We start from the raw sequence: 11,886 nt of genomic DNA, 5'->3' as shown, positions 1-11,886 counted from the left end.
TCCTCCTCTCCACCGAAGTAGGGTACCTCATCAACTTTGGTCTCTCCCTTGGCCACCATCATTTCCCTGGTCAGTGATGGCGATTTGCCCACTGCTTTTCCTGACTGATCCACTGCCTTGGCTTTCGGTCAAGCAGCCGTCCTGTGGACCTCCTTCCTGCACTGGAGGCATTGCCCTTTGGCATAACATCGCCCCCTCTCCTCCTCCCAGGCTCGATACCCAGGCTTCACAGCTGCTGCAGCGGTTCGGGGTCCCTTAATGATCACCGCTTGCCTCGCCACCCTCTTTGCCTGCGAAAAGGTCTCTTGGGCATGCTCAGCCTTCCTGTCCAGCTGTATCCATTCATACAGGGGGTCTGGGTCATCTCTGCCCAACGCCCACCTCAGGACCTCCATGTTCAGACTCTCTTTGAACCGCTCAATTAATGTAGATTGGGACCAGTCCTCAATCTTCCCAGCCAAAGCCTTAAACTCCAGGGCATAGTCTGCTACTGATCACTGCCCCTGGCTGAGCTCCTTTAAAGCTCTTTTTGCTCTTTCCTTGGCTAAGGGGTCTACGAAGTGCAACTTCAATGCCCACAGGAATTCTTCGAACTCCTCCAGCTCAGGAGCTTCGCCCTTGCATAACTGAATGTACCAGTCAGCTGCTCTCCCTTTCAACTTGTTGGCAATGGCATTCACTTTGGCTCTTTCTGAACGGAAATACGGCCTGAATTCATCCATATAACTCTGCATTGGTGAGGAAGAATGACAACTTAGTTGGATCCCCGTCAAATTTGATGCCAAAGTCTTTCACTCCCGCTCCAGGCAGCCCCTGTCCCACATCTGGTCACCCACTCGCACCCCTGCTTGCTGGGGATCTCCGATCTCGAGGCGGGGATTTTGCGAGCTGAACTCTGGGAGGTCTCGCCTCAGCCCTGTGCCATCTACTGCCTCTCTCCAGCAGTGGTGCCACGGGAGGGGAGGGGATGAATACCTGGCACTTGATCCCCCTTTGCTCCTCACCTGGGGCCCCCATGCCATTGTCCATTTCTTAAACATATACTCCATCGACTCCAATTTCGCCTCCATTACCCTTAGCCTTTCAGGGGTTTGAGAGTCCTCCTTTCCTCGTTCATCCTGCTGCCTCCCCTCCATCCTTACGACAATTGGGGATAACGGGTACCACTGCTTCCAGGATGTCCTGGATGTCCCTGGTAGGGATCCCTGTGCCTCATCCCAGGTGATTAGCTCACCTGACGATTCCCCAGTGGTTTCAGGTGCTCTTTCTTCTCCAATCTCCTCTTCCTCCGGGCTGGAACTTGAACCCTCCTGGACCCCATAGGTTTCTGGAGTAGGGTTCCTCTCTGTTCTCCTAACCATGGAATCGGGCACCTCGTCACTCATTTCTTTGCTTCCACCGGTCTTGGATTTGGGTTCTGTCATCACTAGCTCTATTCCCTCACAGAACAAGTCTGGAAAGGGCTAACAGTAAAACTTTAAGATTCTCAGCTTTATGTAATGATTGCCTATCCTAACAGACTCAGACTCACAAGCAAAAGCTTAATAATATCTGGTTTATTAAAGAATAGTACGCAAATACAGAGAAAGCTGAGAATGAGCAAAAGTGCACCAAATACAAACTAAAAACCCTCGGTACAAACATAATCCCTCCCCTCACCCAACTGTTTCAAATTCCCCACCTCAAGTGCTGGTAACGAGTTCTGCTGATCTCCTGGGAAGAAAACCTTGAACACAGTAGATAACCCAAACACATTCCATTGCCCTGAAGACAGATAACAAGCCCAGCAGAAGGAGTTTGCAGACCCCTCCCAGACAGAACACGCATCCACAACTTAACTTGACATGTGAAACGTTACAATGTACAATGCACATTGAAACAGTGAACATGACAGCTATCCTTTTCAGATGCTGTGTTACAATCTCTGCTATGGGTATTTCTATTTTGGTGTATTTGGCTAGGTCAGGTGTGTTGCACAGAACTGCAGCCATGGATTCCTTTGCTAGTTCTGGGATATACCCAGGATAATGGACCTCATCAACCTCTGCCTTACAACCTACTTTCAGTCTGATGGAGAAATATACCAACAGATCAAAGGAACACCCCTGGGATCACCAATTTCAGGACTTACAGCAGAGATTGTAATACAATTAATGATTGTAATTGCTTCATTTGTTTTCTTGATTATTTTTGTTGGACTTCTTATCAATATTTTAACCAGAAGGAAAAATTGCCTCTCTGGGGTAGAAGAATTCTTGTCTCAAGAGCCAAAGTCTTTGTGGCAAATGAAAGATGGGCAGGAGTGATGGTGGTGGTTATGTGGCCTCTATTGTGAATGAAAAGAAACACTTGGGAGATGGAGGTGAAGACATACATGGGAGGTGACAGCCAAGCATGACAGGTTGAGACCTTGGTACAAAACAACAGAAGAATCCCAGCCCCCACCCCATTCATCCAAAGAAGTGTGGGAAATGTTAATCAAAGATGAAGAGGTCCTTCTGATATGGAAAACCTAGCTCACCAGGAACCCTAGTTTGAGCCCCAAATGTGAAAGTATCTTTGCCAGGGATGAGCCCCCTGGATCTGACAGGAAGGGTTGTAGAGAGTAAGGAAGATGACTTGCATGGAAACATACAGGAGCTGTTACCTAGGCAAAAGGGGCTGAAACATTTCTTAAGTCTAGAACAAGTTAACTGTCAGCATCTGGTCATTCGAGCATTCACACAGTCACAGTCAAGAGGCTGAGATTCCTTTAACTGTTTAATGAAGTGAAATGAACAGCACAGAAGTAAAGCTGCGAATGGAGAGTTCCCACTCAAACCTAGATTTAAAACTACATTCCCTTAGTTTGTTCCCTTTCCCATGAAAGCATGTCACCCCCTCCCTCCTATCCAGGTGGTGTTCCTGGTGTATCTCTACCCATTGTCCTTGATGTCTGCCATAGCCATAATAATCCACTTCACAGTCCGACCTCACACAACCCCTCCCATCTGGTGACATAGAGTCTACACCATTGACAAGGAAATGATGGCAGATACTCTGATAAGGGGTTCTGTGAATCCTTTGGTCAGAGGGATCTGACATATTGTCCCCCCAAGAAAGGTAAAGAGAAACAATAGAAAGCAATAAAACAGTAATAAATGGAGGCAAAATAAGAAGAGGTTCAATAAGGTGAGGACTTTGCAGGATATCTGGAATGAAATTTTCTTGTTAAAATAGGAGCATTAACATGACATGCATCAACCCACTCAGGATCTGGAAAACATTTCCATTGAATTAAGTACTGTAGAGATTTGTGAAAAAAATGAGAGTCCAGAATGTCTTTAACTTTGAAGTGTTGATGGCCATTGATCATGATAGGTGGAGGGGTTGCTGCAGGCTGGTGCCACTTAGAATGTTCTGGGGCAGGTTTAAGCAAGCTGCAATGAAAAACAGGATGGAGTTGCTTAAGAGTGGGAGGTAATTGTAATTGTACTGACACAGGATTAATGATTTTGGTGATTGGAAAAGGTCCAACAAATTTAGGGGCAAGCTTCTTAGAAGGTTGTTGGGAGCATAAAAATTTACTGGACAAATACACCAAGTCACCAACTTTAAATTTCATTTCTGGGTGCCTATGGCGATCAGCAAATTTTTTGTGGGTGTTGTGTGCATGATCTAAAGCACTGCGAATGACAGGCCAGTTCGTGGTGATCTGGGCAGCCCAGTCAGCCATGGAGGAATCAGGCAAAGATTGCAGTTGAAGTTCCAGAATGGGAACAAAGTCCTGGTCATAGACAATATGAAATGGGGAAAAGCCAGTGCTTGTATGTACAGCATTATTGTAAGCAAGTTCAGCAAACGGGAGGAGGTCAACCCAATCATCCTATTGAAAGCTGATGTAACAAAGTAAAAATTGCTCTAGAGTAGACTGAGCACATTCAGTCAATCCATCCATTTCTGGATGGTTTGATGAGCTGAGTGATTGTTGTACTCCAATTAATTTTAAAAATGTGCACCAAAACTTTGAAGTAAATTTCACACCTCTATCTGAAATTACATGTGTGGGAAACCTGTGGATCCTGTAGATGTGAGTGAGAAATAATTTTGCTAACTGTTAAGCAGTTGGGATCTTGACACGAAGTATAAAATGAGCCTGTTTGGAAAACAAGTCAATCACAGTCCAAATAACTGTTTTATTTTTACTCAGGTAAATCCATGATGAAATCCATGGTGATTTCTTTCCATGGGGCTTTGGGGGAGATGATGGTTTGTAACATTCCTGTGGTTTCCCCCCCTTCCTCTTTGCTTGGACAAAGACATGGCATGAGGTGATGTAGGACTGTACATCAGAGCGAAGGGAGGGCCACCAAAACTGGCTCCTCACCAAGTGTAGAGTTTTTGTGAAAGCAAAATGACCTGCAGATTTAACATCATGGGAACAATGTAAAATCGTCTGGTGAAGAGACTCAGGCACGTAGATTTTACCGTTGCAATACCAGAGGTTGTCAATTTCAGCCAATTGGGCTTTGTTACATTGTAGCCAGGGATCGTTAAGGGAGCACCTGAAGCAATTCCTCTTTCAGGTCTGTCTGCACTTTCACTTTTTCGGCTACTGTTTGTTTGCACGTTATGCAAGCCAGTCCAAGCTGTTACTGGGAAAAGACTATGTCTACAATTTCAGTCTGCACAGCATTATATTGTGGAAGGTGAGAAAGTGCATCAGCAAGGAAGTTCCTCTTCCTAGGGAGGAAGTTTAGGGTGAAATTAAAATGGCTAAAAAATTGAGCCCAGCGAATTTGTTTGCCATTTAATTTCCTATGAGTTTGTAAAGCCTGCAGGTTTTTGTGATCAGTCCAAACTTCAAAGGGATGCCCAGCTCCCTCTAGCAAATGCCTCCACTGTGTAAGAGCAGTTTTTACAGCAAAAGCTTCCTTTTCCCAAATAGGCCAGTTATGCTCAGTATCTGAGAACTTGCAGGAGAGATATGCACATGGGCGGGTGAAGCTGGTCTCATCTTTTTGAACCAAGACGGCCCCAACAGCTGAGTCAGAGGCATCAGCCTGAACAATGAAGGAGTGGCTTGGGTCTGGGTGGGCTAAAATAGGTTCCCTGGTGAAAAGAAGCTTTAAATGGTCAAAAGCAGTTTGACAATCAGGAGTCCAGGGAAGTTTAGCCCCCAGGGAGGTGACTTTCCGTGTCTCCCTGCTCCCTCTAGTTTTAAGCAAGTCTGTAAGGGGCAAAGCAATTTGCGCAAATTGGGGAATAATATTTCTGTAGAAATTGGTGAAGCCTAGGAAACTTTGAAGTTGTCTCCTTGTACGAGGGGGTTCCCATTCAATTATGTCTTGTATTTTGGCAGGGTCCATTTTGATGCCATTTGAAGAAATACAATAGCCCAAATAGTCCAACTGGGACCTGTGAAACTCACATTTAGAGAGCTTAGCATATAGTTTGGCATTTCTCAGCTTTTGCAAGACTCTCCTAACCAGAGGAATGTGTTCCTCCAAACTGGCAGCATAAATTAAGATGTCATCCAAATAAACTAAGACTCCTTTATACAAATGCTCATTGAGGACCTCATTAATATATTGCATAAATACTCCAGGGGCCCCAGCTAATCTGTAATGGTTGCCTATTCTAAAACACCATCAGATTCATGCATATGAATTCAAAGATATCTGATTTATTAAAGAATAGTATGCAGGATCACAGAGAAAGCTGAGAATGATGAAAGCGTGCCAAATTCAAACTAAAAACCCTTGGTGCAAATGAAATCCCTTCCCCTGTAGAATCTTCTCAAGTTCACAATCCCAGGCACTCCTAACAGTTTCTGATGGTCTGTGGGAAAAGTCCTAGAACAGATAACATAACCCAAACTCATTCCATTGTACTGATTTCACATACAGAGCTTGGTACAAAGTCTCACAGCAGCTCCCTCCCAAACAGAAACGTGCGTCAGAGCCATGGCATGTGAAACGTTACGATGTACAGTGCACATTGAAACAGTGAATATGACATACTGCCCCCCAAAAGAAAGAAAACACTAAGCAGCAGGCTTCAAAGGGTAAGCAAGGTGGAAACGGCAAACAAAATCAGGAGCATTAACATGGCGAGCAGACACCCATTCAGGATGAGGACAGTGTTTCCATCGGACCAGATACTGCAGGGTGCCTCGAAGCTTGCAAGAATCAACGATGTCCTTGACTTCAAAGTGTTGGTGGCCATCAATCATAATTGGAGCAGGAGGAGGAGGTTGAGGGTGCCAATGTGGTGAGTGGTGCACAGTCTTAAGCAAGCTGCAATGGAAAACAGGGTGCAAGCGCTTCAAATTGTGAGGCAGTTCCAATTTAACAGTAACTGGATTGACACAATGAACAACAGGAAAAGGACCAATGAATTTGGGAGCAAGTGTTTTAGAGGTTTGAGGTGATTTGATAAACTTAGTAGATAGATAGACCTGATCCCCAACTTTGAAGTTGTGTTGTAAAGAACGATGCTTATCAGCTTGAGACTTGTAAGCAGCCTGGGCATCAGCCAAAGTTTGTTGAATTACTGGCCAGGAATCAGACAGTTTAACAGCCCAGTCAGACTCAGAACAAGTTTGGGAAGGGGGCTGTGGCAGTTCAGGGATGGGAGCAAAGTTGTGACCAGAAACTACATGAAAAGGGGTTTGTCCACTACTTTGATGCACAGCATTGTTGTAAACAACTTCAGCAAAAGGTAACAACTCCACCCAATCGTCCTGATGGTAGTTAATGTATGCTCTAAGAAACTGTTCAAGAGTGGAATTTAAAATCTCAGTAGAACTGTCAGTCTGTGGATGGGACAATGTGGACAGTGCTTGTTTAGCGCCAATCAATTTTAAAAGTGATTTCCAAAACTGGGAAGTAAACTGTGTGCCATGATCAGAAATTAAACAGGAGGGGCTACCGTGGAGGCAGTAGATGTGGTGGAGAAATAGGCATGCTAATTGTGGGGCTGACGGGATGGATGCACATGGAATGAAATGAGCTTGTTTAGAGAAAAAAATCATTTACAACCCAAATGACAGTTTTATTTTGACTGGGAGGTAGGTCCACAATGAAATCCATAGAAATCTCATCCCAGGGGCAGGATGGGCTGGCCATGGGCTGTAGAAGCCCCTGTGGTTTCCCCCCTTTTCGTTTTTACATGGCACAAACAGGACAGGAAGCAACATAGTCTTTTACATCATGCCTTAAGGTTGGCCACCAAAATTGATGATGAACCAAATGCAAGGTTTGGACAAAACCAAAGTGTCCAGCAAGTTTATCATAATGGGAATTCTGCAAAACATCAGCTCTTAAAGTTTCAGGCACATAAAGGTGATGTTCCACTCACCCCAGACCATTTTCAAAAGAAACATTGTCTCTATTAGCTAGCAACCAAGTGTCAGATTTCAGCACCTGGAGAAAGTCCTTCTGTAACTGACAAGGAACTTGCACTTTCCGCTTCCCAGACTGGGTTGGGGGCGGGGTTGCCTGTGCACGGGTCTGGCTCCGAGTGACAGCAAATAAGCCCAGTTGTGGTTCAGTGAGAACAGTCCCAACCACATCTGCCACCTGGTCAAGGTCCTGAGGCAATCGTGACAAAGCATCAGCCAGAAAGTTTTTCTTTCCTGGAATAAATTTTAACTGGAAGTTAAAGTGACTGAAAAACTGAGCCCAGCAAATCTGTTTAGGGTTGAGATGTCGTGAGGTGCGGAGGGTTTCCAAATTCCTGTGATCGGTCCAAACCTCGAAAGGGCATTTAGCGCTTTCAAGGAGACGGCACCAGGTTTCTAAAGCTGCTTTTACAGCAAACACCTCCTTTTCTCAAACATGCCAATGGCATTCTGTTTCAGAAACTTTCCTGGATAGATAAGCGCAGGGTTTTAAGTGGTTTTCTGAATCCTTTTGTAACAAAATAGCCCCAACAGAGGAGTCAGAAGCATTGACTTGGACCACAAAGGGTCGTTCAGGATCAGGTTGGTGTAGAATAGGCTCAGCAGTGAAAAGGGTTTTTAATTTCTCAAATGCTGCCTGGCATTCAGGCGTCCAATTCAGCACTGCCCCAGGGTTTTTTACTTTGTGTGTCTCCCCCAAGTATGGAGTAAATCAGTGAGGGGCAGAGCAATCTCAGCGAACCCCTGGATAAATTGCCGATAGTAATTACTGAACCCTAGGAATCTTTGTAATTGCCTCCGGGTGCGGGGACGTTCCCAACTTAGAATCACCTGAATTTTTGCAGGGTCCAGTTCTGTACCCTAGTCAGACACTCGGTAGCCCAGAAAGTCAAGATGGATTTTGTGAAATGCACATTTGGAAAGTTTGGCATAGAGTTTAGCATCTCTAAGTTTGCATAACACCTGTCTGAGGAGGCATTTGTGTTCCTCCTTGGTTTCAGTGTAAATGAGAACATCATCTAAATAAACCAGGACCCCTTTAAACAAATGATCATGTAATACTTCATTAATCAATTGCATGAAGACTCCGGGTGCTCCTGCCAACCCAAAAGGGAGGACTTTGTACTGAAACGATCCTAGTGGGCAATTAAAAGCAGTTTTCCACTCATCTCCAGCTTTTATGGGAATGCGGAAATAGGCTTCACGAAGATCGAGCTTGGAGAAAATCTTGCCTTTTGACAAATGAGCTAACATGTCCTTCATGAGGGGCAAAGGGTACTTGTTGACAATAGAGATGGAATTTAACCCTCGATAGTCCGTACAGAGTTGAAGCGTGCCATCTTTCTTTTCCCGGAATAACACAGGAGCCCCAACTGGGGAATTTGCAGGTTCAATAAACCCCCTTGACAGATTTTTGTCAATGAAGTCCATAATGCCTCGAGCTCCTTCTGAGTCATCAGATAAATTTTTGGCTTGGGCAATTGAGCACTGGGGACCAACTCTATTGCACAGTCAGTTTTCCAGTGGGGGGGGGGTGGTGTAACTGATCTGCTTCCATCTCCCCAAATACGTCTGCAAAGTTTTGGTATTTAGCAGGCAAGCCTTCTAAATGTGGCAAATCAGGGTGTGGCATAGCGATCACTGCCCTTCCAACCCCCACACATGCAACTATCTCCACTGTAGGAGCTTGGTAAAATCCATCTTTAAAAGTCACAGTTCTGTGCTCCCAGTTTATATATGGGCTTCGATAGGTCAACCAGGGGATCCCCAGGATTACCAAGGGATTGCCAACAGGTGCTACAACGAATTTCAAAGTCTCATGGTGTCTGCCCATTTGCATTGCCACAGTTCCAATGAAATGGGTTGCCACCCCCCCTCCCCCCCGCTGTTGAACCATCCAACTGTGTGAAGATCAAAGGATGCTGGAGGGGGAAACTAGGCAGTTCCAAAGCAGCAACCAGTTCAGGGTGAATTAAACACCTGGAACATCCAGAGTCAACTAAAGCCCATACCTCTGTAATTTTTGTGAGGGAACCCAATTTCATTTTTACTGCTAAAGTGGGACAGTCAGCACTCACCATAGCATCTTCGCACCCATCCTCTTCCACCTGCCTGCTGGCACCCTTCATGGCAGGTGGCTGGCATTTCCCACCAGCTCCATAGAGTTGTCTTCAGACTCTCCTGAGAAGTAGATTACTTCTTCAGCATCGGCTGTCCCTTTTGCTGCTGTCATTCGCTGTGGGGGGGGGGGCAATTTGGCCAGTGGCTTCCGCACTCAATCTCCAGCCTTGGCTTTTGGGCAATCAACTGACCCCCCTCGTAGCGCTGATCTCTCTCCTCATCCCAGGCTCTATAGCTTGGTCGGGCAGCAGTCATAGCACTTCAGGGTCCTCTCATGGTGGCAGGTGGTTTTTCAGGTTTTCTTGTTTTCATGAAGGTATGCTGAGCGTGCTCAGCCTTTCCTCTCAGTTGACACCATAGTAGATTCTTTGTCTGGGGTTAGTGGGAATTGATACTTCCAGGACATCCCTGACATCCCTGGTTGGGGTTCCCCCACTTCATCCAAGGTGATCAATTCTGCGAGCAATTCGCTGGGTGCCGGTTGCTTTGGCTCTTCCCCGTTGTCAGATTCCTCTGCATTAGAATTGGAATTCGATTCCTTGCTTAACAGGTCTCGGGATTCTGAAGGTTGTGGGGTGAGATTCAGTTCTCCGCTCTTGACCATCAACTCGGGCATCAAGCTAGCCATCTCCTCGAGTCCCCAGGTCGTGGATCTTGACTCAGCCATCGTTAACTATTTTCCCTCACAAGAGACTGATCTTGGTAGGAGCTAATGGTACAACTTTGGGGATTCTCAGCTTTATGTAATGGTTGCCTATTCTAAAACACCATCAGGCTCATGAGTAGGAATTCAAAGATATCTGATTTATTAAAGAATAGTATGCAGGATCACAGAGAAAGCTGAGAATGATGAAAGCACGCCAAATGCAAACTAAAAACCCTCAGTGCAAATGAAATCCCTCCCCCCATAGAATCTTCCCAAGTTCACAATCCCAGGTGCTCCTAACGGTTTCTGATGGACTGCGGGAAAAGTCCTTGAACAGAGAACATAACCCAAACACATTCCATTGTACTGATTTCACATACAGAGCTTGGTACAAGGTCTCACAGCAGCTCCCTCCCAAACAGAAATGCGTGTCAGCGCCATGGCATGTGAAACGTTATGATGTATAAACTACATTGAATCAGTGAACATGACACAATCCAAATGGGAGCACTTTATATTGGTAGGAACCCAGAGGGCAGTTAAAGGCAGTTTTCCATTCATCCCCCTCCCTGATTCGGATTCTAAAGTAGGCTTCTCTGATATCAAGTTTGGTGAACACCCTTCCCTCTGATAGATGTCCTAGCATTTCTTTCATTAAGGGGAGAGGGTATTGATTGCTTATTGAGATTGCATTTATTCAGCAGTAATCAGTACAAAGTCTGAGAGCCATCTTTCTTTGCCCGGAAAAGTACTGAGGTGGCTAAGGGGGAGTTAGCAGGCTCAATAAAACCTCTCTCCAAGTTTTTGTCTATAAGTTCTCTGAGAACCGTTTTCTCCATTTCTGTCATTGCATACATCTTTGGTTTGGGTAGCTTAGCTTTTGGGTCAATTTCAATGGCACAATCGGTTTTCCTGTGAGGAGGCAGTTGGTCACATTCTTTTTTGTCAAAAACATCAAGGAAATCAGAATAATCAGATGGAATGTCTAAGGGGGCCTCAGGTGTGCCTGTTGGAATTTGATTGAGGAGAATCCCCGCTACATTCTATCCATTTTGTGGCACAGCAAATAGGTTGCTGGTGCCTTCCTTAAACAATAAGGCACCAGACTTCCAGTCTATTTGTGGTTTCCTACCCTTTAGCCATGGGAGCCCCAGGATGATGGAGTAGTTGAAAATAGGGGCAACAATGAATTGCAAGGTTTCCTTATGCCCCCCCAACCTCATGGCTACAGTCTCAGTTCGGAATTCAGCTGGATCCCTATGGGCAATAGAACCATCCATCTGAGTAAATACAATTGGTTGCTTAAGTCTCTTAGTCTTGAGGCTCAGTGTGTCAATTAAAGTGGGGTGTATTAAGCATTTTGTACACCCTGAGTCTAACATCACTGTCAAATTGGCTTTGTGTCGAGTTCTTAAGTTTTTTATCTCTACTTTGACCAACAAGGTGGGGCAATCATCACTCACCAAAGGGTCTTCTTTGTCTTCTTCTGAAGTTGGCGTGTTGTGCCAAGAAGTCTCCACCTGTTCATGGGCACAAGCTAGAATAGGTGAAAATTGTTTCCCACTGGTTTCTGTTCCTCCTGGTCAGAGTCCTCGCTTCACTCCATTAGGGGCTTCACATCTGGTTCTTGGCATGCCAGTGCTGCTGCGGCAGTCACCTTGTGCCTGGTTGGTGGGGTCTTAGTTGGCTTGGTTCCTCCTTTAGGTGCATAGGGGCTTTCCGCAGGGACATTCTG

This window comes from Candoia aspera, chromosome 12 (assembly GCF_035149785.1).
Source record: "Candoia aspera isolate rCanAsp1 chromosome 12, rCanAsp1.hap2, whole genome shotgun sequence".
NCBI classification, from domain to species: Eukaryota; Metazoa; Chordata; class Lepidosauria; order Squamata; family Boidae; genus Candoia; species Candoia aspera.
This window is presented reverse-complemented; position numbering follows the sequence as displayed.